General features: G+C 38.7%; 1 protein-coding gene and 2 long non-coding RNA genes across 5 annotated transcripts in view; 2 read left to right on the top strand and 1 right to left on the bottom strand.

Annotated features, from left to right (window-relative positions):
* The window catches only part of LOC124158098 (Golgi reassembly-stacking protein 1-like), a 90,063-nt gene extending 87,527 nt beyond the window's left edge, over positions 1-2,536 (top strand). Inside the window, exons 6-7 of one of the 2 annotated variants that reach the window (XM_046533279.1) lie at positions 2,058-2,162; positions 2,307-2,536. The gene's annotated coding sequence lies outside the window, so the exon portion shown is untranslated. Of the gene's footprint in view, positions 1-2,057; positions 2,209-2,306 lie in introns of those variants that run through there. The other variant, XM_046533278.1, reaches the window with a different exon arrangement.
* Positions 2,312-20,802, bottom strand: LOC124158102. Its single transcript, XR_006864732.1, has 4 exons — positions 19,887-20,802; positions 19,441-19,610; positions 18,724-18,861; positions 2,312-2,511 (listed from the first exon to the last, which is right to left on the bottom strand). It is a non-coding gene; the product is annotated as an uncharacterized LOC124158102 (long non-coding RNA).
* LOC124158100 overlaps positions 14,933-21,521 on the top strand; it is a 58,057-nt gene continuing 51,468 nt past the window's right edge. Inside the window, exon 1 of one of the 2 annotated variants that reach the window (XR_006864730.1) lies at positions 14,933-15,549. This is a non-coding gene — a long non-coding RNA (uncharacterized LOC124158100). The remainder of the gene's footprint in view (positions 15,550-21,521) is intronic. The other variant, XR_006864729.1, reaches the window with a different exon arrangement.

The raw sequence follows: 21,521 nt of genomic DNA, 5'->3' as shown, positions 1-21,521 counted from the left end.
GTACAAACTCCCCCTCCGAGATACAGCGTAAGACTATTCCCTCCAAGAGGCTTCCTCCCGTGTCGCGTCCGTCTCGTGACCCTCTCGGCATCTTCCTATTGGCCGGAAGAGGTCGCATGATTATGCACATCATACGCCTTCCCACGCCAAGATACTGCAACGTGTTACGGCATAAAGTGTTGGAGGAATACGCGGAGACCAATTCCCACGCGAGAGCATGTTGCAAGTTGTTAATTGGAGTAGGGTGTCAGAGTCATGCACGAGGATGGATCCCACGCAAGAGGTTGCAACGTGTTATGAGTTTCAGATACTGGACCCATCACTCGAACGCGACTCTGCGATTCTTCCGTTACCCTGAGAGCGAAACCGAGGTGGCACGAGACGGCAATCGAGACACCCTTACAAATATTTAAAAAAAATTAAAAGTCGAAGTTTGGTTTATCCGTGTATTCCGATTGTTCGTGCCGTCTCTTCTCCCTGTCATCTCAGCCCACTAGGATATATGTAATTGGGAGTGTAACGTACCTCAATGCGGCCGTTCTTGCACCGTGTGAGATGGGCTGTGGTTATGAAATATGTTCATGTGCAGGCAGGAAAGTTTCATTTTCACTTGCTCACTTGCTATCCAGTGGTGTAGCGAGGAATTTCGTTCGGGGGGGAGGTCCGAAGCCATGGGGGAAAATGTTTGAAAAACAGGATAAAAAGTAATGGTTTTTCAACTAATTTTAATAATCGACAAAACTTTATTTATTAAAGAAATAATTTTTAAATTCATGATTTTTCAATGTTTCATTTTCTTTTATGAAGGAAAATAATTTTGTTTTTATATTCTGGGGGGGGGGGGGGTTCGGATCCCCTGGACACCCCCCTGGCTATGCCAATGATGCTATAACGAGATATGAATGAATTAAATGACTACCTCTGTAAATGGAAAAATATTCATTAAGCTGTCCTAAGGAAATAGACGTCATAAAAAGAATATAAGCACAGATTTGGAATAAGAATGAAAAATATATCTAAGATCGACCAACTATGTCTCTAGGACATAATCTATGTTGAACAGTGTAAATAATGATGTATATAATTTTCACGATTATTTTAACAAAGTTTTAAGTTTACCAAAAGAGTTCTATGGTTTAACAATGGGTGAGAATGAATAACAAATTTAGTGTATGCCGTTTAAAATATATGGCTGTGTGTGGTATGACTACATTTTGCCTTTTTGGAAGCTGAATTTTGTGGTGAATTTTCTTATAGGTTTGTTAAACAGAAATTTCATTATGCTGAGTTGTGCAAAAAATATTGCATGAAACCACACGAATGAAAGTACATAAAAAAAACTCAATGAAACATCATTAGTGAAAAATATATTTTGTCAAATACAATTGAACATAACTAAAATTCAAATTCATGTACTTACTAACGGTATCTTCGATGGTGCTTATCAGTTTTCAATGTAGCGCCCATTTTCTTTATTTTAAAGGTGAAAAGAGTTCAGGAAGGCGATCCTACGAGAACTACCGATAGTAATTGTAATTATGACGACTTTTCCACAGATTGCAATTACCCCGACTGCTATTTTTTACTTTCCTCGTTAACACGTTTTCCTGGTTAGTACGTTCATTTTTTGTGGTCCCTTCAGAAACGTACTAAACAAGTTCCACTGTATATCTAAATACTTTACGCATGGCTGATGATATTCATGAACTATTAGCTGATCAAAATCATTTAAGTTGAATGTCAGATATCTGATATTTTCTTCTACTCTTGTTTGAATACTCTAAATTATAAGCATTATGCATTTTGCGGATACATAGTAAATAGTCTTAAATTGTGGTTAAAATGAACTAAACTCACTATGGTCCACAAACCTATTGTTAAATTTTTAAAATGCTCAGGATAGTTATTTTCAATATACTTGTAATGGTAACCAATTAATTTATAAAATAATAATGGGTTCTAGTTACTGATTACAATTTTTATTGCCAAATATATTTCACGCACTCATGATAATCTTCTTGGACTGTTAGATGATCAAAATTTTCTTTTCATTCCAGGTGAATTGCAGTTGAGTGTTTAGTCCAACTGATGCCAAAGAAGATGAGAAAATGCCCTAATACATATTAGGCGGAGAGAAGGTGCCATTAGCCATCTGGGCTCTGGTACAGGATTTTTTAGTTAATAAAGTGAATAATTACTGTTCTGGAAGTTTCTATACAGTCAATTCATATACATCGTTTTGCCTCATTTCTGGTTTTTTATAGAATTCTTTTTATAAGATTTTCTTTTATATATTTTTTTTCAAGAGTGGGGCTTTACTGGAGGATTTGCGGCGTTTATATTCCCTTATTGTTGATGCCAGTTATCCCCCAAGAGAGATCTGTCTCCGATGCAACAGTTTACGTCCCTCGTATCAGTTTATCTTTAGGCTGCCCTACATCAGGCGGCGATTCAGCCGAGAGTGACTTGTGTCCCGACAACATCATCATGGTGGTGATTTAATAAAAAATTCTGTGGAAAAACAAATTTTTAGGTATTCATTAAAAAATGTCTTGCCAGGTACAAGATGGTTCCTTAACCAGAGTAATTTTTAATAGGAGAATACTCAGTCAGGTTTAAATGGAGATCACAATCACTCAATTAACCACGCTTTCACTTAGCTCCTGCTATAATTAAGGTTAGCAATTCTCAAATAATGCAACACCTTCACTTACCTGCAATGAAACAATTTACATTAACTTATCCCTGTAAATGTATGTAATCAGATTTCAGTTGCCTACTTCAAAAATATAAGCCCTGGTTTTTCCTGAACCTGCTTTCATGACGGCGTGGAATAAGTAAGTGTTATATTTTATTGATTTGGTATTACAAGAATCATCAGTATGTTCAGAGAAACATTACCCAGGATTCCAGGACACATACAATGGTCTCTCAGGTCGGCCTTTGGTCTGCGTTGGGTGGCAGTGACATGGGGAATACGATCGGGGTGGGACTGTCGTTCTTGTTCTCGATATTTTACCATAAATTCCAAGTTTCCCACTTGTATGGGTCCTCTCCTTCCCTATCAATGCGAGGGTGGCATGCTAGTATTTTTAACAATATTTGCTTTTTTCAAGCCAAAAAATTAAACAAATAGTGTGTTTTTTCAGCACGTCATTCCATGTATGTATGTACACATGAGCAATGTAAACACAGTATGTTAGGTGGGCATATATATGTATATGGTCATCTGCTATATTGCAAGTTATTTTGACTGCTAATAATCAGGGAAAAAGATTACATATGCTTACTACTTCCCTTTCAACAGAGGATATATGTATTCAATTTTTTATTTAGAATCTATCTGAAATGGATGATTATTTTTACCATAATTACTTGTCTCAGGCGTGACATCATGGAATTGAATCAACTTAATAAATAATTTGGGTTGATTTTATTAATAAGTTATAAGTTACAATATGTTAGAGTTCCACCAGATTAAATCTGAATCATTTCTCTCCATATACCGTATTTGCACGAATCTAAGACGAGGTTTTTTTTCCTCCTAACTCCTGCAGAAAAGACAGTTCGTCTTACAATCGGATGCAAAATTCTCGACGTCAATCGGGTTGCATAATTTACGTCAGAAAAATTATGGACACCTGAGTTTGCCACCTGATAACTATTCAACGAAAAATCAACGTCAAAAATATCTTAACAGTAATTTAGCATATTTAATTTTGTGTTCAAGTAAAAAAAAAACATTTTCCATTTTTGGGCAGCAGGCAAAAATTCGGCGCGTGCCGATCAGCCGCCGGGTGCACTTTTGCCGTGTCTGCGAGATTGCCTGCTTTACCCTGGGTTTGGCTCCATTCAAGTTAAAGCTCGATCAACTCACAAAATGTTCGTGTGATTGGTTACAATTTACCTAAATTGTAATGTTAAAGCCTCAATGCCGTCGCGGAATAAACTGCTACAAAGTCGTTGCATTTTTCTCAGAGCAACGGTAAGAAGGCAACATGATTTGCCTCTGATTAGAGAGATCGATTCAGTTGTAATTCCGTGCCTTTCAGAGTATTACGATGGCAGAGAAAAGAAGTTATTAAGTTGCCGCTGCCACTGCCGCTTTCAAAAGAAAAGTTATTCAGTGGAACCCCGATCTATCATACCTGTATTGAACATTTTCCTGCATTCATCGTTAGCCGTTTCTGGTCCCAAATAAAGTTCCATATAGACAATGTAATTTTTTCCTGCATCTCCGAAGTATCGCTTTCCCCGCATTGATTGTTTGAAGATCGTGGTCCCGATGTATAATTTTTCCTGCATCCATCTTTTGACGAAAATGAGACGAAATAAATAAATATCATGTTACACGAGAACAATAGAAATGCGTTTCACACCCCCCATTTTCTCACCCGCTAACCTTTTTCAGCCTACTTGCTTCAAAGTTCCCAGTTTCTGGAGGTCAACCGCTGCATGAATCACCTATTAGCTCAAAAGGTGTCTAACAATGAATTTCGGCAATTTTTATTATACTTTTATTAGGCTGGAATATTTGCAATGTGCTCGTAATTCAAAAAAGAATGAGACCAAGCATGACGTATTTCTAACGTTATTTAAGTATTTGCAAGGAAATAATTGGAAAAATACGATAATGATTTTTGGGGAAACTCTATATCCTCGTAGCTGAGCTTCTCGGCAGTTAATGCCGCATTTTTTTCTGAAAACAGGATATCAGGTTATTATCAGTTGTCAATTTACGAGTTATACCATAAGACTCACTTGTCAGAGTTACTGACGAAGGGATATCTTCTCAGGATATTTTGTTCCTCCCTACTAGTAATCCGAATTCATCCGCCCATCTGGCGCTACGCTAATTAGAAAAGAATGGGTATCTTTGGGACAAAAAATTTCATGGCGCAGTCAAATGGCCATGCTTCACCCTCAGCAGTATACTCTGCGTACGCCGAACGCGATAGCATAGCTCGTACGATTGGTTCCCTACTTTCCAGGGTGTCTTGCCTTCATACCACCGAGTGTTTTCCGTGTGGGTTTAATAAAGTCAGGTTTCATTTTCACTAGTTTAATTTTATTGGTCTTCGGACCATGGCCCCTCCAAAGAAATTATTAGTCGAATCAATAATAAGACCTAAGTGTCTCAATAAAGTACTACTATTCCTGTCATTACGCACCAAAAATCCCTCGTTTCCTGGGACATAGACAACCTAGCCAAACATCCCCACATTGAACGTTTTCCCTTAGAAAAATTTTTTCCCCATAGTGGAGTTCCAAAAAAGGGGGGGTTGTCTTAGAATCGTGTTCGTCTTAGATTCATGCAAATACGGTAACATTGATTTCTGACTCTATATTGTTCTCTGGAATTCTACGTTCCTATCCTTACTCTTCAAAAATCACTCCCCATTGTGTTGGAAATTGTCCTCTTAGTAAATAGCAAATATAATTGCACCGTAATACTCTACACACCAGTAAATAAACCTTTCTCCAACCTTTTCTTTTGCCCTCCTGTACTGTGCGTAGAAAACTTTTGTGAAGGACATTGTTGGGTATCTCGAGGGTACCCCATTTACAATTCATAAATTATATGCACTGTTTTAGTATTTCCTGTAATTCAACACCATGTCTTTCTTTTTTAATTATATAATATCTTGTTATGCATAATTCATAAATACATAGGAGGCTACATTTAGGTTTTTACATTTCTTTTCTCCGAAATGGCAGTCGAATATTTCATATTAATTGCTATTGCATGTAACTGTGCATTGACTATCATGGAATGGAAAAACAACTACTAAAGGTGCCATCATGTAGAATGTAGACATTGTTGAAGTTGAAAGTTAATAAAATTTATTGAATTCAACTTTTATTCCTGCACTCATATGAATAAACAAGTTTTTTTCTTCCCACCAACAGCTGTGGGGTAAAATTCAAAGTTTTCGAAATAAAAATTGAAGTTTTCAAAAACAATTTAATGTTTAAAAAATCATCCATCACCTAAATAATGACCAAGTGGTAGAGCTCAAATACAAAAATTGTCAAAGGGACAAAATAATTAAAAAGTGAACAAGATTAACGTAATTTGGGGTGACTAAGTTATTCACACAGCACAGTCACGGAAAGGTTGAAACTCTCATGTGATGATCCTCTCAGAAACTCTTTCCCGTTCATGAATGCTTTGGTTAAGGGTTTGCCCCCTTGTATACTAGTATTTATAGATATACTTTCCGTTACATATATATACCTACTCTAACGAATTGATATACAAACTAGCTCTAAACATATGCCCTATTTTACGTGCTCTTTTATTATGTTGCAATTGAGTGGTATAAGTTCTTTAAAGGGCCACAGCCCTCCCCTTGGGTGTCCAATGTGTGTATACACACTAGATAGAGTGGTGATTTTGTTCGAACACCCACTAATGCAGAGAGGTAATAGATACCCCCTGCTTTGGCCCTTATTCTGCATCCACCGCTGGCTGTTACAATTATACTTGCAGAACCTATTGTGCGTGTTTGGTTTTAGTATAAGAAGCAGAGAAGAGTTTCACAAAGAAATAAATAAAGGCCTCTGGACTTATATTACCTTGCGTTCACGCTTTTTGGCCAAGATCCGCCCAGCTGCGAATAATTCAACCCCTTTACGACCCTCCCCTATCAGACCGTTGTGTTTTTTAGTGGCACAGCGCACAGGGGGATTTAGGGGGATAAACCCCTCCCCCCCCCCCAGAGCTCATAAATTTATTAAAGTTTAATCCATCTCACTTAATTAGATCGATATTACTAATAATATAGAATAGTGTAAGGATTAATAAAGTTTCCCTCAGAAAGCCATAAAACTCACCATTTTGAACCATTTATCTTTAACAAATATTTCTTGGGTTTGCATCCAGGTTAAAGCTTTAATGCAAGCCTGACGTTTTGGAAGACGACTTGTCTTCCATCCTCCGAAACGTCGGCTTGCATAAAAGCTTTAACCTGGATGCAAACCCGATAAATATTTGTCAGAAGTATTCACCAGGAAAAACTGAAATCGTTTATTTATCTTTAAAATTCCGCAATTTATTAATCTCGCACCTACCCCGTATCCTGGAGGGTATTCCATACCCCCACACACCCCGCGGTATTAGTTGCACGCAAACCTCTTTCCCCCCCCAGCCTTAATTGCTAGCTGCGCCCATGGTAACTGCGATTCTTACCTGTGATTGCGATCACCGATAGGAGAATCACTTTTAAAAGTCAGCCGTGATTTGTGGCGATGCTATTCTTGCTATGTATTTTGCCCGATTCCAATGAACGAGCTCCCTATAAGACCTTTGTGTTTGTGAGATTTAAAAAGAAAATACTTTAGTGTGTGTGACTGTTTATTCTAGCGTCTTCTATGCATCTTCTGTTCCAGGCGTCGAAGGCTTAGGTCGTAGCATTTTCGCACCGAACTTCGGGTTAAGCCGACGGACGTTTTCATACGCGGAAGACCAATGACGTTGGGTATAGTTGTCGCGGATGTTTTAGATGTAAACGATCGGAGGTTGTGTCTTGCTGTCGAGAGGGAAGGGAAGCGACCGCTGAGGTAGAAAAATCTCTTTTTCTAAGATCGTGGTAGCAATGTCGGATGCATTCAGGCCCAGCCTGAGACACTCAGCTTAACGAGTCCTTTAGGGCCATTCTTCGACAGTTAAACCCAACCCTTCAACTCATTTATGATCATCTTCACTGCAGGAATCCGTTGCTATGTGGTTAAATAGTCGATAGTTTTTTTCAATGATAAATTTCGATGAATAGTACTATTTTTTCTTCTTTGAAATGAATTCTTCGGCTTTTTCTGTGCGTAAGCAGTTTTTAAACACAATTTTAGAATTAAAAATTAACAGACTTCTTCGGAAAATGGATTCTGGGGTTCCGTGGGGGAACATGTTGAGCGATCCTTCTGCGTCTAAAGAACGTGAGTGTACATTGTATTTCGATAATAACCATTAATAAATAGTAATGCCAAGAACGCACCATAACCAATCAACCAATGAAGTGTGTGCATCAGAAAAAATCACTATCAAGTGTTGAAACTTTAAAAGCAATCCAATGTGTGAAATGTAACTAAACAAATTCATGTGAAAAGTTTCATGACCTTTTCCACACAAGAAATTAAGAAAAAAATTGCTCAAATATAGCTATATGCCAATGAAAAAATAATTTTACAACAAAGTATGCGTTCTAAAAATACGCAATAGCCATTTTATCAATCTGTATTAATGTTTGCAACTTATTGTGGAAGACGAATGTTGTAGACGTATTTGTTATACCTAGGTTGAGTTGCGAAGTTCACGAAGTTGACAAAACGGCTAATTTTATGGTGCGCGGAGTCATTTATAGCACTGGCGTGTCTTGATTATTGAATTTTTCATAAAAGAAAAATATGAATCAGAATTGAGAAAAAAAATCATTAAAGTGACGTATTATTATTTACTTTCTTCACCAATATGTGCGGTTTTAGAAATCCGAGTTGAGACGAATGGCAACGGTCAATTTTATCCTCATTTGAAAAAGGCCAGATTGGCGCCCATGCGATGCCACTCCTCGTGACGTCACAGGGACCTAGTTTCTATACGAGTAGATAGGAGTTATACATTGTCTGAGATTACCAATGCATGCATGAGGCACAGAGCTAAGGGAAACATGTCTTAATAATCACTTATTAAAACTGGCTAAGGTCGGAAAGTTTTCTTCGTTTGATAAGGTATTAATAATCCTTATGTAAGCCAAGCGCTATTAGCTAGCAGGGTACTCGGCTACCTGCTAGCATCCTGCGTCGTATCAGCGCCCAGAGCCTTGCCCCAAGAACAGCTCACACCGCGACAGCGGGAACCAGAATGACGTCGCACGGGCTTTACCCAGCATACATACTTAGGCGTCGCGTTTTCGCGCGCTTGAAAATTTTCACTTTTCATTTAATCGCAAAAAATAGATATCGTCATTTAAAAATATAAAAGCGTGAAATACGTACTCCAGGAGTAATTATCTTTGGATTTAGGCAATAAAAAATAATAGGAAACCACCCTTTTTATGAATTAGGAGATATTTTCAGCAGAACGCATAGATATGGGAATTGACTTCCAATGGCTTGCCTCAACCATGCGTTACACCACTTTGCCACGTCTCCAGACCAGAAGAGAGACAGAGGAGAGGAAACCCGGCGCCACGCCGAAGAACCGCGATATTGTTGTGAGGTGACCTTGGGAAGAGACTTTGAGCGCTGATACGACGCAGGATGCTAGCAGGTGGCAGAGTACCATGCTAGCAGGTAGTGCTTGGCTTAAATAAGGATAATTATTACCCTATCAAACGAAGGAAACTTTTTAACCATAGGCAATTTTAATGGGTGATTATCAAGAGATGTTTCCCTGAGCTCTGTGCCTCATGCATGCATTAGTAGTCTTAGACAATGTAGAACTCGTATAGAAACTAGGTCCCTGTGACGTCACGTGGAGTGGCATCGTATGGGCGCCAATCTGGCCTTTTTCAAATGAGGATAAAAAATGACCATTGCCATTCGTCTTGGGACTAACTGGGATTATTAAAACCGAATAATTAGTATATTATGAATACACCAATGGTGGGTAACAAATCGCAATCAATGCATTACGTTTTCTTAGACGAAGGAAACTAACCTATTGGCCGTGCCCCTGGACAAGTTTATTATTATGGGATAGGTTGCCGCCAATAGGTCTCTGAACACCTATGTAAATAAAGACGTTTCTGAAAAGTAGGTGTAATTATTAAGCTCAAAGTTATAACAATATGGCTGTAAAGTCATCTATTTTTTTATTATGAGCATTTAAAATACGTCTTACAAGCCATCAAGGAAAAACGTAAGTCGCACCGCCGCCATCTTCAATGACGTCAGCTCATGCAATAGTGTTGTTCTTAACCACCTTGACCGTGTGCATTATTGAAGTTTACAGTGGAGATATTGTGGTTATTACGCCGTATTTTTCGTGTCGTAGTTATTCCTCGATATGTCGCAGCGTATAGCTTCAAGTACTGCATTGTGCCTAAGTGCAGAAATACGGCTAGAAATGCTCCAAATAAATATTTTCATACGGTCACCAAAGACGTAGAATGAAGATTGGTTCAGATGAGAAAGTGCCGACGAATGTGAATGAATGAAAAAATTGAATTCTAATATTAACGCATTGTTTATCAGATTTGACACCATCCTATACCTACTCATCTTCTCCAGTGGAAAGTTTTTTCACTTGCTGGCTTTATCCATTTCGAGGGGATCTCTGTCCGACACTTTTTTAAAAATTTATATTCCTCAGGGAGACTAATGCAACCATATAGAGCAACATTTGAGAAGTTTTACTTTAAAAAATAAAATATATATTTTTAAAACATACCTTTCTCGTGTACTATTTGTAACTATCCTTACGAGCAAAAACAGGTTAAATATTTTTTAAGATCTCTTAGTTTCCATAAGGTGAGGTGGGGTAAGTGCGACTGCGGGGTAAGTGCGACCACCCTTCAGGTAAATCGTATTTCCGTTCTCGAAGCAGGTGGCGGTCGTGCAACATATTCCACACATTGTTATGAAACCAGAGCGAACGACTTTGTAATACTTATCCCTTAATTTCTCGTTCCCCATGCTTAGGAAATATACCCGTCCGTTCATCTCGTAGACTTAGTTGGTTGTGAGGAGAGGCTACACCGCAGTTCCCTCTGAATCAACGCATCGGAGGTGTTAGGTAAGAACTATATCTTGTTTTCTCTTCTTCATGGATTGGTTTTCCTTGCTTTACTTTAAATTTAGGAACTCAGGTCATTATATTTAGTTTAGATGGGGGGTCGCACTTTCCCCGTCGTAACCATTCATTCCTACCTTCCGGGGCAAGTGCGACCCCGTTGCCTGGGGTAAGTGCGACCCCGTTGCCCGGGGTTAATGCGACCCCCTGCCGCACTTACCCCAGGATACGAGGTTGAAGTAGGTATGGATTGAATTTTTAGCTTCTGTGTAACAGTGTTTGCGTTAAACTTTTAGTTTCTGTCTGGCAGTTCTTGCGTTAAAATTTCTTAAATAAATGTTGCAAAACACCGAAGTTTATAAAACTATGTCTTTTAATTAGAGTCCTCTCATTAACTCTTATTTCGAAGGTTTATCTGATAAAGATAGCTTACTTCAGTTTGTTGATTGATTATGATAGGGCATTGGATATCATGTCTTCTGACGAGGAGGATGTAGACGACATGGCATTAATGCCTGAAACAAGATAGCATGAGCCGAAAAAGCTTAACAAATTCGGTGACTAACATTCAAAGTGGGGATTGGATTCTGGCTAGGTTCAGCAGCAAAAAGTCAGATGCTCACTCTGCAGGGAAAATTCTGGAGATTAATGAATAAGGTGATGCCGTGGTTTGATTTTTGAGGACTTTTTTGGAACTGAAATAAGTTTCACCTGTCCATGGAATGAGGATTCCAGCGAAATACCTATGGAAGGTGTTGTAAAAATATTACCGAAGCCGTCTGTCGGCCGTCGACCAGCCGGCTTACAAATGTTATTTTTTTTATTTCAAAAAGTATTTCAAATACTGTTTTAGATTTCAAACTCCCAAGTCACAGGTTTTGCGCATTTCAATTTTGCCCAGCCCTACTTACACAATACTTGAACTGCTCTCAGAACTAGCTATGCAATCATTGCAAGAAAGGCTGTTAACTTCCACCTCACCGTCCTCCTCAAAAACTCGTGCCTCCACATAATAGGTTGTGCTCGGGGCACACACGAGCTCGAACTATACATTCGTTTTCATTGTGCATAATTTGCACGCAACCAATGGCAATCTGAACATATGTTTAGATTGTGCCAATGGCGTCGTCAGCGTAATCTTCCCGTCCGACCCTAATGAATGGAATTTCATTGTTAAATTTCATAAACACATTTAATATTTATTTTACAAGAGCCGGTGATATTATATTTCCATGGCTATGCATCTTCACTCCCCGGCTTTCAACCTGCATGTAGCAATTTCTGTTGCTTACGTAAGTAAACATTGCTGCCGTTGTAATTTTCGGCAAGTTTCCGGTGTCAGCCTTGGTGAAACCAGGTTCCGTGGCGTTTGTTTTTTACGATAAAACCTCCGCAAGATGTATAAGAAATAAAATCTCACGTCAAAGTCGTTAATTAAACCGAGAAATTTGGTGACAATGCGCAACGCCACTGGATTTCCCACACGATTGCATGAGCTGACGTCACTTTCCGGCTGGCCAATGGAATTGCGTTTTGAAGTGGGTGTGTTTTTGGAGCTGTTTCGGTCATTTCTTTTCAAAGTTCTTAAGAAAATATGTGAAATGAGTGCATTAAAGTGGCCTATATGACAATTTTACTATATTTTACGATTTTTAGTTAGTATTTGAAGGGATATTAAAATTTTGTCCAGAGACCTATTCAATTTATCATGTACACTGCACACAGAATGACTTTGAGAACCAAGGCAGAAAATGTGAAGGCGGCGTGAACGGTATAAATGTACATGAATGTTGAGGACCATAAACCTACTACAGACATTATTGTAAGATGGAGGAAAGCGAATTGAAAGCAAGGAGAATATGTAATGGCCTCAGGTGGGGGATGGTATGAGAAATTTAAAAATAGACCTATTGAAACTGATTGATGCTGAAAAGTACAGTAACACCTCCAGTTAACTCACAGCGCAAATAAATGCTGGGGAAATACGATAGCCCAATCAATGTATAACAACTGCTTAGGAAATACAACATCGCTGTGCCTAGGAGTGCAGCTGACGGAGCAATTAATGTACATGGAAACCTCAGTGCACATGTACTATTCAAATACTAAATTCCAGACAGCTCCTTGACAGCTAACGCCATTAAGAACAACTTCATTACTAAACTATTGTCCAATTAACGGCCTTGTGGCTTCTGGTCAAATTTCGATGAAAACTCTCCATAACAAAAATGAATGTTATTGAAAGAGACAATGAAAGATATTATTTAGAATTTAATTAACTTAGGTTTTAAAATTGGTAAAATAACGTCATATCAATTGAAGCTAGCAAAATCCAAGATTAGCTCAAAATTTAGGCAACTTGTGCTTGATAGGAAGCATCAATTGATAACTTACAGTGATACTGTGGATTTATGAAATTCGCCGATTCCGTAGAATGCTAACTTGAAACGAAGCTAATTAATTATTTTAAAGAAATTTATTTGATATCAATATTTTTATTCCCAATTATTCACTATGCATTCACAAGCAGAAAAACCTACCTCCAAGCTGGACGTCGTCTTCCTTGGTACCACCACGTCATCCAAAAACGCGCATTGGTGGTACCACACCAACGATGGCACATAGATATCTTCGGGCGCTGACCCAGTCCTACCGCTTGCCTTCACTTTCTTCTTCTCCTGCAGATACGTGGACCGTATATTATTTATTTTTTTTGACCGCTTCCACCGACAAGTTAAAAGTCTCGGCCAGGTTCAAATATGCTCGATTTTTCAAGCCAAGCCTCCGATACTCCGGTGCTTGAATGTTCCAAAGGCATTCATGCCTTTGATATTCATCGATAAATTATATCGTGTCTGCCTCGGTAAACGGTACCCTCCGGCAACTCATCTACTCCTATAGAAACTAGGTCCCTGTGACGTCACGTGGAGTGGCATAGCATGGGCGCCAATCTGGCCTTTTTCAAATGAGGATAAAATTGACCATTGCCATTCGTCTAAACCAATATTTCTAAAACCAAATAATTTGTATATTACGAATACACTAATGGTGGGTAACGAATCGCAATCAATGCCTTTCGTTTTCTTTGATGAAGGAAAATACCATATATTGATTATTCTTATTCACCGAAACCGATAGGGAGGCATAATAAAGGACCACGGAATTTTGGAAGGAGCACACGAGGTTCAATAGCAATCAATTGACCCATTGGTTTCGAAGTTAGCAGAGATTTACGTTGATTGCAACAAATCCATCAATTTTAATTGTATAGACAATATGTTTTTGCAAACTGTTAATACAAGTTTTGTGTTTCTTGCGTCAAAATTGCTAACTACTGGAACGAAAATTACGGCGAAATAAACGCAAAAACGGGTACTTTTTTTTGAAAAAAATTAAGTAAGGGAAATGCTGTGGAGCTGAAGATTTTTTAAGCAAAGATTTTTAAGTTCCACAGTTAAGTTTTTTAAGTATCAACAATCCTTATTTAAGCCAAGCGCCACCAGCTAGCAGGGTACTCTGGTACCTGCTAGCATTCTGCGTCGTATCAGCGCTCAAAGCCTCGCCCCTAAGGTCACCTTACTTGCGGCAGCGGGAACCAGAACGACGTCACACGGAGTTTACCCAGCATTCAAACTTAGCCGTCGCGTTTTCGGGCGCTCGAAAATTTTCACTTTTCATTCAATCGCGAAAAATAGAAATCGTCATTTAAAAATCTAAAAGTGTGAAATACGTACTCCAGGAGTAATAATCTTTCGATTTAGGCAATAAAAAATAATAGGAAACCACCCTATTCTGATCGCTTTGTCTCTTTTGCAAAGCCGTTTAAATTCGCGGTGAGAAAAATTCGCTGCTTATAAAATTCTTTATTTTGTAACATTGGTGTCTCTTGAATTAGCGTTTGCCGAATCTTTCCTGTTCAAAATAAATGTGCCGAGGTCCTGCCCAAGTGTAGTGCACAGTCCCCGTGGTACGTCTCGTGGGGGACATCTATGCTGAAATGAGCCGATGGAGAAATATGACGATCGTTATAATATTATACTTATGGATTTATGATTCCCCACCTCACCTTACGCTTTTACTTTACTGTCGAATCTATTGTATACCGCGGTGAGAGTTGGTCTTTTATCCCTCGCTTCATAATGAATCAGGCAATGCACTCGGAGCTAAGAATGCCCATTCGAATCCACCGAAGTGAGTAATAACTAAAATTTGCGCGTGCGGTAGACAAGGCGCATCACTGCCGTTTAACCGGACGTACCTATGCAATTTTTTAGGGACTAACAATTTGTGGGGTCATGTACTGACTGGTTGAGTTGATCGTGGCTTTAGGCCTTCGGCATGACTCAATATTGATTTGAGGGTGGAGAAAATTTCCGATCGGTGCGAAGCCACTCAGACCATAGTCCAGTTTCTGGATGGCCGTGTGATGAGAATGTCGAGTTTTTCCGAAAGGCGTGCCTTTTCCGTCTTGTGAAGTAATTGTTCCATTTTTCAATAAATTTAAGGAAGTGATTTATGCATCTTAAAACGTTTACTGTTCGTTGCGCATTGTGAACAAGTGCATTGGTCTATAAGAAGTGGGATAAAATCGGAATTTGGAAATCACTGAGTCAGTCCATGGCATAATGATAATTGTGTTCGATGGTGTGTGTGTGTGTGTGTGTAAGCACATGTGGTGATTGTATTACATTGTGTTTAGCATTTTGTGATACAATGAGAGTTACAGAAGAGGAATAAGACATCAAACGATACTCGGACCTTAGGATTAAACTTCATTCCTGTTGAAAGAGTCGGGGCTACAAATCCAAGGAAACAAGCAAGTAAGAATGATTTTAACATTTTAAAACTAATTATTAACTTTATCTAATAATATCCCCATGAAGTTCGAATCACCCTCGTTTGTAAACCAGTTAAAATGCATAGCGAGTGGCAGCTGAATGGAGAATCCTATATTTGATAATATTATAGCCTCTTTCATTTGAAATTGGCACTCAGAATATAGTTCAATTGTTGGATAACCGTTTGACGGGTGTTGATTTTATTTCTCTGTGGTGTGCCTGTTCCGCCTTGTGAAGTAATTATTCCAAATTTTCCAATGACACGTATTATTTCCACGTAAATTCAATTCCACGCATGTGAGAAAATTATTATGTCGGAAAATTTATAATTGTGAAATTTGTAATAATTACTTACTCTTAGTTTAGTTAGAATTCTTTGCCTTAAAGGCGCAGCATTAGTATAGTCTCGGAGACAAAAACCTTACCACCCAGGAGCCGAAATTTTTCTCGAGAATAAACGTCGAATTGGCGACGACGCTAAACCAACCTTTCGACTTCGCAGAACAAAAAAACCCTCGTGAGTTTGAAGGGAGGGTCAATTGTTCGGACTCGAGCGCACCCAATCACAAAAATCACTCTGCTACTTAAATTCCCTTCCTCAATAACTAATCACTCCATTTGGACCCCACCTAAGAAAAGTCTCTCCCATTGCAGCGCTTGTAGGTTTGTTGTGCTCCCACGAGGAGGCGTGGTTCATCTTATGGTCTCCCACCTAGCGCGAATTCCTCGCCGCGTTGACTTACGAAGTAGACTAAAGTTCTCATTTCCTCCGCGGCTATAATTTCAATAATTATAGTGCGCTTTGCTGGGAAGGATGTGTGAGAATACAATTGAAAATGCAAAATGTCGCATCCATAGAATATGTCGCATTTGATAAATGGAAATGCCATCGTGATCGTGGTTATGTGGGATGTCTGACTGCTACGTGACGCCTTTCACAACATTAAATTTTGGCAAAAGCGACCCCCCCCCCCCCCTTGGCAATGACTTATATTGAGGTCATACATGCGTGTTAAAGATTCAGCTCAGAATTTTCAACGTTTAAAGTAGAAATTTAATATTTTCCTTTGGGAAAATATTCATTAATATCGTTCTTATTAACACGTTGGTATCTGAGTAATATAAGTTTGCACTTATGAAGGCTGATTTTATAAATTAAATCGCATTATAATGAACATATAATAACATTTTTCAAAATTTATAGCGACAAATATATACACAATTAATGTAAAATCTACTGACGTACCTTCTTGAAGTTGATCCATGCCCCAATTCCAATGCCTCCAAGTAATAATAAATTAGGTACTACTCGAAGTGGGTAGGGCAAGTGTGAGGAAAGAGTTTTTCAATTACTAACTCCAGTCTGTTTCATAGATCCTACAATTCTGGAGTTTTGTGATTGGTGAAATGCCGATTTAAATAAACTGCCTAACATCCTATTCGGTAAACACGTATGTCCATCATATGTATCACGTGACGTGGGAAATTCAGACATTAATGAACCCGGGGATGGAGGAAAATTAGGTGCATATCAAAATGAAATACAATATATTAAAACTTAAATACTTTAAAATAAAATACTTTAAAACTTAATAACCAATATAAGGCCACTAGGCTTCCCTCGAATGATTTCTCTTGTCACTCAAATGCGCATCAATTTGTTAATCGTGCGTACATATGTCACGTGATGCAATACCACATTACCATTGACGCTCTGAGGCATGTTGGGACCAAAGTAGTGACGTCACCCGTCCATTAACAATTATTACTATGAGCTCTATTGGTATGTACCGGAAATTTTTTATTAATACATGGAATAAGCAGTCATCACTACGACATCCACGCATACAAAGTGTTCATAAGACGTCCGGAAGTTAAAAAAACACTTTTCCCAGATGTATTATAGGTAGAGCTACTCTACCGGCTAAAATTGGTTCACATGGAATATTTTGTGCACCATCCCGGCGTTTTGTGTATTTTGCGTATTCCCCTTCCCAAATTGAACAAGCCATGGAATGAAATTCTACAAGAGGGTTTTGTGTTGGATCACACCACTCAAAAATTCTATAATTCTGCTAAGGATGATCATCAGCTGATGCTGGCTAAAATTTCTATTGATATTATCCGGTATCAAGTCAGATAGTTGTATCTACCAAGGAAAACAATCGTAATGAAATTAAACTTCTGATATTCATTTCAGGATTGATTCGCGATTTGTTCTGTGATTGAAAGATTAAGTGGTTTATTGTTCTGATCCACCATTAATCAAGTGATGAATTTATTTGTGAACAAGGCTTTGGCATAGCTGTACAGTTACGGGCGTCGAAAATTCGGATTCATATTTAGCGCAAAACAAGTCGAGGTGAATATAATTTACTTACATCAACATAATGTTATGTCTGTTGGAAACACTTCGTGATAAATTTTTGGAAATTGATGCCTATTGTGTTCGCGCGCAAGGACATTTCGTGTATGGAGTAGCTGATATCCGTAAACACCCTTATAGTAACCTAAGTCAGACCCACACTCCAAGAAATAATAAATTAGGTACTATTCGAAGTGGGTAGGGTAAGTGTGAGGAAGGAGTTTGGAGGTGGGGGCTCAAACGGTTCCTCAAAAATGTGCGAAAATCTGAAGGTCGTGGGAGGTAGCAAATCGGTCCAATAGTCGCTTGTTAATTCCATGGATTGCATTAGCGGAGGGTATATTTCGAAATGAATTTAATTTAAATTTCGATCTTTTTCTTCCATTATACACTGGAGACGCGCAATAGCAAGGAAAATACTCGTCGTCACAAGTGGAATTTTTTCGAAGATAAATTCCCTCCCCAAGAGGGAACTCTCTAAATGCATGTTCGTATAAAATTACTCTTTTACCCCGTCCTAACATTCACTGAGCTATCCAGCGGTCCAGACCAATTTAAGGGTCATCACCAAAAAATGTGAATATCACTTAGGATGGGGATGAGGGGCGATTGTGAGAAAAAGTAGGCTTATTGGAATATACAAATTAATGGTTATGGGAGTAGGAGGCGAGTCATCTGTTTTGCAATATTTAATCTTCAGGTTTGTGATGGTGAGCCGTGGAGGGAGTTGGTACCCCTGTATAGATTGCAATATCACTTGCATGTACATGAAAATTAACTTTTTCACTTACGATTATTCCGGTGTGTTTCCGTTCCGCAAACATGCACGTAACGGTGTCCCCCACCAGATTTTCTTCTCACTTCATAGGCGTGACAACTGTCCCGACGAACACCGGGATCATTTGGCAGGACGACTCGTAGTTCAGCAACTGCAAAATTGCACACGCTAGAAATATAACTGGAAGTCGGGACAGTTGATAATCATCATAAATGAATGCTTTGAATAAATGCTAAGTATTATCTTCATCTGCAGTACTTCTTGGGAATGTATAGATAAAATGATTAAATGAACCAATGGCACCAGAAAATGTAAATGATTAACCACAGATTTGTATGCTAATTAAATCTAGCTAAGAAACAGGAATGTAACTTGAGGAATTGAAACATTTAACTTTTATGGGACTGAAAATTGAGAAACAATGCCGATAATACATTAAAATCCACGCGATAAGTTTCGGGAATATTAATCATGGGTGCCAATTGAAGTGACGGTACTAAGTGCACGACTGAAAATTTGGGTTGGGGCGTAGAAGTTTAATTGAGTGGGATCATAAAAATCTAACCAATTTCATCGCTCACTCATTTCCTCAAACTAAGTGTTGGTTTGTATGCACGCAAACATGGAAGTGATAGCTGAAAGGAGAATAGTATTGAGTGCTGCGTGAAACGGTTTTCCGAATTTCCGATCTAAGATGACGGCACTTAATAGATAGGACTTCAACACTCACGTAATAATCACGATCACTCAATTGGATTTTGACTCCGTGAGCACCTCCGTACCAAACCTTCTCCTTTCACTCCGTAACAATCAGTAAATCACATTCCCCGTAAACAGAGAAGCAGATACAATGCTAGACCATAGGATCGTTGTCAAAACACACGGCGATGAAGAAGGATGCTGAAAAACGCACGTAAAAGACAGACACTAAGAAGTTTTCATTGCATTCCCGAGAGATTATCGGAGAATACCAAAGTTCGAAGTAATATCAGTTCTTACCTTTTATCAGCTCTTAAGGAGCTATTTAGAGTTTGCTATATATTGGTATAGTATCATTTAATTAAAAAAATCGACATTATCTTTGAATTTTGATGGTAATTTGTCGAGAAGCCGCGCACTAAGTGATGGAATGAAAATTATAATGGCAATAAAACTACACAACAATTTTGTACTCACTCGCTTAATCACGATCGATAACGTGAATTTCGTCCAAATAAGCCGCTGTTTGCGCCAGGTTATCTTCTAACTGAAGCTTCACTTGCACACAATTTTCACTCCTTTTTAATTTCTCCAGCGTGGTATGTGTGCAATAAACAGTCACGTCGCTGCATCCGTGAATCCGTTGGGCGTCACATCGATGTAAATGGTGTAACTGACGGTGGTATGTCGGAGTGGACACTGTTGCGCTGAGAGTGCGGAAGTAGTTTGAATGGCACGTGAGAATGAGTCATAGTCTGTCGAAGGTAAAATAAGATCGTTAATATAGGGTGGGGGAGGAGATATACCGCGAAAGTTAGTGGGTGTGGAGGTCAACAATGGAATATAGTGGGACATGAATGAATAGGGCATTGAGACCGTCGGAGAGTCAAAAGCGGCCGGGCACCGAGACTAGCGAAATTATTGGGAAAGACGTCACAAGAAAACAAAAGACAATCAATTTTCGCCAAAGGCGAACAGCATGTGACGTACCAATATTTACTCTCCGTAAAAACTAGATTTCGGAAAAATTAACTATTTTACACGAATTGATATGAAGTATTACATTTTAATATTTAATTCAAATAAATCCTATTCATTAATATATTATAACAATCCATTTTATATTTTTTTTGCGAAAATATATCTGACTTTCTCGTGACGTCACATTCGTTGTCCAATCAGGTAACTATCCTCTGGCGCTATTCATTCTGAAGCGCTTCGATTCATCAGTTTGATGTTAGCCGGCTTGGAGTGAAGAGGTAAGTAAGCAAGCCATCTTAAAGTTATCGGTTCCTTTTTATATGTGTGCCATTACTGTTTCGTGTTAGAGTTTATGATATCATTATATTTGGTGCGATTAATGCCGATAATTATTTTCGATTACACTGCTTTATTTCGCCTACTATAATATTTTACCGTTTGCAAAGTACGACAAGGCTTGAAGGGAGTGTGCTATAATACTTGGTAGGTGATATAATTTTCATCGTTGTTTCAGTAGGTGATTTGTATTCTTGCATCGTTCCTGCCAATACGAGAACAGCGAGAATATTTTTCCAATCCGTCCATTGTTATTGCCGCTTGTTCTTTTTCACGGGTGAGACGCGATTCGTCTGGATTGTTCATCATTAAGTGCGATGCCTCGTAATGTAGGTTCGGAAATGTCAATTTCGTGTCACACGTTTCAGATGGCGGTAGATTTTCCATTGATGCTATCGTGTACATCTTTTGTCACTTCGGTGGACTCTGATTAATTTTACCTGATTTTTGTTTTTTTGGATCGTTGACGAAGTGCTTTACCCAAGGTCATTCGTGTGTGCTACTTGGTTGATTTATTAAGGACTTGAGAACACTCAAAATGTTATGATTTGTCTCCCATCGTTGGCTAAAAACTATTGTGATCGAGTTTTCACCTAATCGCCGCAAGAAAATTTTGGAAGATATACCGGTGGCTTGTCATCAATAGGTCATTGAGTTGTGTAGGACTGTCCTATTTGACAGCAGACTGCCTTGCATTGATGTTATCAGTCACGTAGTATTATGCGGAGCCTACGGGACTGAGTTCTTAATATTTCGTGTTCTGAGTTGGAATAGACGCCTCTCTTTAGTGTACTC

Source organism: Ischnura elegans, chromosome 4 (assembly GCF_921293095.1).
Source record: "Ischnura elegans chromosome 4, ioIscEleg1.1, whole genome shotgun sequence".
NCBI lineage: Eukaryota > Metazoa > Arthropoda > Insecta > Odonata > Coenagrionidae > Ischnura > Ischnura elegans.
The sequence above is the reverse complement of the archived record's forward strand: the minus strand, read 5'-3'. Positions and strand labels throughout refer to the sequence as shown.